Below are 5568 nucleotides of genomic sequence, written 5' to 3'. Positions count from 1 at the left end.
AAAAAAAAAAAAAAAAAAAAAAAAAAAAAAAACAGAGAGTTTAGCCGGGAGTGGTGCCTCACACCTGTAATCCCAGCACTTTGGGAGGCTGAGGAAGGCAGATCACCTGAGGTCGGGAGTTCGAGACCAGCCCGACCAACAGGGAGAAACCTCATCTCTACAAAAAATACAAAAATTAGCCGGGCATGGTGGTGCATGCCTGTAATCTCAGCTACTCAGGAGGCTGAGGCAGGAGAATAGCTTGAACCTGGGAGGTGGAGGTTGCGGTGAGTTGAGATCGTGCCATTGCACTCCAGCCTGTGCAACAAGAGCGAAGCTCTGTCTAAAAAAAAAAAGAGAGAGAGAGATGTAATAATCAAATGCAAATGCAATACATTGTCATTTAATGGGTCTCATTTTTTAAAAAGGATGACACAAACAAGTGAGGAAATTTGGAGTACTGCATAATTTTAGAAAACAATTGTTATTCCCCATTGACATAGGTTTCTAACAGCAACAAGTTGAAAGCAGACTGCATGTTATTGTGCTGGATGTGATATGGTATTGTGGTATGTAGAAAATGCTTATTTTGGAAGTACATACTAAAGAAACCAGGTGTGAACAGTCATTGTGTGTTTACACACACACATACACACACCACATAAATATATGTTAATATAAGGCATATATGAGGAAATGTTCACAGCTGTTTAATGGACGTGACATAAAATGTCTTTTTCTTCTTCCTCTTTTTTTATTTTTTTTATTTTTTTTATTTTTCTGAGACGGAGTCTTGCTCTGTCGCCCAGGCTAGAGTATAGTGGCACAATCTCGGCTCACTGCAACCTCTGCCTCCAGGGTTCAAACGATTCTTCTGCCTCAGTCTCCTGAGTAGCTGGGACTACAGGCATGTGCCACCGCGCCTGGCTAATTTTTATATTTTTAGTAGAGACGGGGTTTCACCATGTTGGCCAGGATGGTCTCAAACTCTTGACCTTGTGATTCACTCACCTTGGCCTCCCAAAGTGCTGGGATTACAGGTGTGAGCCACCGCAACCTGGCTAAAATGTATTATTCTTTTTGCTTTTCTGTATGTTTGAACTTTTCAAAATAAAATCTTTAAAAAGTGACTTTAAAAATTTTTTTATTGCGGTATAATGTAGGTTTCGTAAAGTGCATTACTAGTAAGTGTACAGATTGATGGTTTTTTACATGTGTATAACATGTAACACCATCTAACCACACCAGATTAAGATACAGAATATTTCTGCCACTGTTCTGTAGTTTCCTAGTGCCCCTAATTTCTAACACTGTTGATAAAGTATGTACTCTTTCATGTCTGGTTTCTTTTGTACAACACGAGTTCCTGTTATATTAAAGCCAGTTTTCATGCAGGGCGCAGTGGCTCACACCTGTAACCCGGCACTTTTGGAGGCCGAGGCGGGTGGATTGCCTGAGCTCAGGAGTTCGAGACCAGCCTGGGCAACACGATGAAACACCGTCTCTACTAAAAGGCAAAATATTAGCCGGGCATGGCAGTGTGCACCTGTAATCCTACCTACTCAGGAGGCTGAGATACGAGAATCGCTTAAACCGGGGAGCAGGAGTTTGCAGTGAGCTGAGATCATGCCATTATGCTCTAGCCTGGGTGACAGAGTGAGGCTCCATGTCAAAACAAAAACAAACACCAGTTTTCAGAGACTCCATGATATCGTGTTTGTCAAGAATGTGGAAAAACAAGTCTTTTTTCTTAAATTGCTAGTTTAAATGTAAAACGATGAAACCTCTCATAAGGCAATTTAAAATGCCCACATCCTTTGACCTAGTAATTCTACTTCTAAGGTCCTAAAAAAATAAAAGCAAAGTGCAGAAGGCAGGCACGGTGACATGCATCTGTAGTCCTAGCTACTCTGGAAGCTGAGGCGTGAGGACTGCTCGAGCCTAGTATTATAGCCTGGCTATATTGACACGCTCCCCTGGACAACATAGTGAATAGTGAGGTCCTGTCTCTTTAAAAAGAAAGAAAGAAAAAGTAATGTGCACAAAGATGAGATAAATCTTGAAATATTTATACTATGATATGTCAAAAGCTATTGAAAATGTAAAGTATTTATGTTTGTAATCCCAGCACTTTGGGAGGCAGAAGTGCAAGGATTACTTGAGGCCAGGAGTGGGAAGCCAGCCTGGTCAACATAGTAAGAGCACATCTCTGCAAAAATAAAAGTATTAGTTGGGTGTAGTGACGCCCCTCTGTAGTTCCAGATACTGGGGAGCCTGAGGCAGGAGGATCACTTGAACCTGGGAGCTGCAAGCTGCAGTGAGACATGATCATGCCACTGTGCTCCAGCCTGGGAGACAGAGCAAGACCCTGTTTCCAAAAAAAAAAACAAAAAACGGGTGAGATAGACCTATGTGTAATTTGAACAATCTCCAGGACATGTTATTATGTTAAAAAAGAAAGAAACTGAACAGTATGTACAGACCATTTATGGTGAAAATAAATATATACATACATACATGCATACATACATACATAGGCCGGGCACGGTGGCTCACGCCTGTAATCCCAGCACTTTGGGAGGCTGAGGCGGGCGGATCACGAGGTCAGGAGATTGAGACCATCCTGGCCAACATGGTGAAACCCCGTCTCTACTAAAAATACAAAAAATTAGCCAGGCGTGGTGGCGGGCGCCTGTAGTCCCAGCTACTCGGGAAGCTGAGGCAGGAGGATGGTGTGAACCCAGGAGGTGGAGCTTGCAATGAGCTGAGATCACACCACTGCAGCCTGGGCGACAGAGTGAGACTTGTCTCAAAAAAAAAGGTAGAGAAAAATGCACACACCAAATGGTGGCAAGGTTAATGGGGAGAAATAAACGTGTTCCTTAAGTTTTGCCCTGTATTTTAGATTTCTCAATTGTTGCATCATGAACCCAAATATTCAAGTATTACCTGTGTAATTAACACATAAAGGCAAATAAGTTAACTTCAATACAAAAGCAGAAATAACACAAAGAGGGTTCTAGGATAAAAATAACTCCTCATGGATTCCCAAACAACTCATAACAGTGGTTACTTTGTGGGGGGAACTGGGCAAATCAGGGGTGGAGGTGGGAAACAGACTTTTCCCTATTTTCTTTCTTTCTTTTTTTTTTTTTTTGAGACGGAGTCGCACTCTGTCGCCCAGGCTGGAGTAGGGTGGCGCGATCTTGGCTCACGCCATTGTCCTGCCTCAGCCTCCGGAGTAGCTGGGACTACAGGCGCCCGCCACCATGCCCGGCTAATTTTTTGTATTTTTAGTAGAGATGGGATTTCACCATGTTAGCCAGGATGGTCTTGATCTCCTAACCTCGTGGTCTGCCCGCCTTGGCCTCCCAAAGTGCTGGGATGACAGGTGTGAGCCACTGCGCCTGGCACACTATTTTCATTTTTATATTTTTAAACTTTTGGATTAAATAAGTATGTGCAGGCCGGGCGCAGTGGCTCACGTCTGTAATCCCAGCACTTTGAGAGGCTGAGGGGGGTGGATCACCTGAGGTCAAGAGTTCAACAACAGCCTGGCCAACATGGTGAAACCTCGTCCCTACTAAAAATACAAAAATTAGCCGGCCATACTGGTATGTGCCTGTAATCCCAGCTACTGGGAGGCTGCGGCAGAAGAACCGCTTGAACCTAGGAGGTGGAGGCTGCAGTGAGCGGAGATTGCGCCACTACACTCCAGCCTAGGCAAGGATTGAGACGTAGTCTCAAAACAACAACAACAAAAATTGGCCAGGCGCAGTGGCTCATGCCTGTAATCCCAACACTTTGGGAGGCTGAGGCAGGAGAATCACAAGGTCAGGAGATCGAGACCATCCTGGCCAACATGGTGAAACCCCGTCTCCACTAAGATACAAAAAATTAGGCAGGCGTGGTGGCATGCGCCTGTAATCCCAGCTACTCAGGAGGCTGAGGCAGGGGAATCGCTTGAACCCAGGAGGCAGAGGTTGCAGTGAGTTGAGATTGTGCCACTGCACTTCAGCCCAGCAACAGAGCGAAACTCTGTCTCTAATAATAATAATAATAATAATAATAATAATAATAAACATGTGTGTATTTTATATTCCAATAAAAATTTAAAAGGTACAGGACAGTTTTGGTAGGGTGGGGTCCCAAATAAGCCCTTGTCCCTTTTTACAGCTCAGTATGGTGTCCAAGGGAGGGAATACAGTCCATGGGTTCTAGTTTCTGTTTCTGGTTGGGCCAGTAAAGCCCCTTCCTCATCCCTCTTTTCTACTTATTGCTAGAGACTGAAACTAAAACCCATGGGTTTTTTTTTCAAGGGTGCTGAAAAGCCTAAACAAAACAAAACAAAACAACAGCAAAATAAGGCAAGTTGGACAAGCTTGCAAGAAGTAGCCGTGACAAGATGGTATATATTTCAACTGGAAATAAGGAAGTTTGTGGGTTTCTGTTGTCGAAGAAGGGGTTGGTGTTAAAAAGACTGAAGGAGAAATGAAAAGTCCAGAAAAACTGGAGACGAGGCCCGGAAATGGTAGGGTGTGGAACCCGGGCAGGGGAGGGCTTAGAAAGCCATGGAGGAGGCTGGGCACGTGGCTTGCGCGCTGTAATCCCAGACTTTCGGAGGCCAAGTAGGGCGGATCCACGACGTCAGGAGTTTCAGATCAGCCTGGCAACATGGTGAAACCCGGTATCTACTAAAAATACAAAAATTAGCTGGGCGTGGTGCACGTGCCTGTAATCCCAGCTACTCGGGGCTGAGGAGGAGAATCGCTTGAACCTGGGAGGCGAAGGCTTGCAGTGGCCAAGATCGTGCCACTGCACTCCAGCCTGAGGCCGACAGAGCGAGACTCCATCTCAAAAAAAAAAAAAAAGAAAAGAAAAGATAATATATAATATTGAAGAATCCGTTGTTTAGTGTGGTGTAATTAATTATGGCTAAAAAAAATAGATGACAAAAAAGCACACAGGGCAGGTACGGTATGCAGAGGTTGGCATATTCACACTAGTCTTTTGCAGATAGCAGAGCTCCATTATCTCAAAAGCCAAAGCCTGACTAGTGTTTCCCAACGTCATCTTCCTCATTTCGCAAGGCCGGGACTGGAGGGAGGAGGTAGACCTGGGAGCCCAACCAAATGGCTATCAATTCCACCAAATAGATAGGCGTGGGCTTGCTAAACAACGAAGCCTTCCAGAAGCGGACCCCACTTCCCATCCTCTTGTGGCCACATTGCTGATCCTAAAGCTTTTCTATGCAAAACTAGCGGAATGCTATTGAATGTAGGTTCCCGAGGCAGCCCCTATTCCATCTCCGGCTACTTCAACATCAATTGGGGGCTTTATTTGCCCAGGGACGTCCGCAACTGGGTCTTTCTATTCTTTCATCGCTGTGGTCACCGCCCCAACTCTCCCCCATTGCCAGCTCTGCCTTAACCTCCCACGAAATCAAATCCCCGCTTTACCACCCACAGCACGCCGGGGGGATGGGGAGTGGCGGGGGGTGGGGAGGAGTGCGGGGGGGGGTGGGAGGAGTGGGGTGGGGTAGCCCTGCCCCTCCCCACCCAGCTGCGCCTACACCGACTAGAAACTACC

This window comes from Rhinopithecus bieti, unplaced genomic scaffold, assembly GCF_001698545.2.
Source record: "Rhinopithecus bieti isolate Rb0 unplaced genomic scaffold, ASM169854v2 scaffold_15087, whole genome shotgun sequence".
Lineage (NCBI taxonomy): Eukaryota > Metazoa > Chordata > Mammalia > Primates > Cercopithecidae > Rhinopithecus > Rhinopithecus bieti.
Note: the sequence above shows the minus strand (reverse complement) of the source record.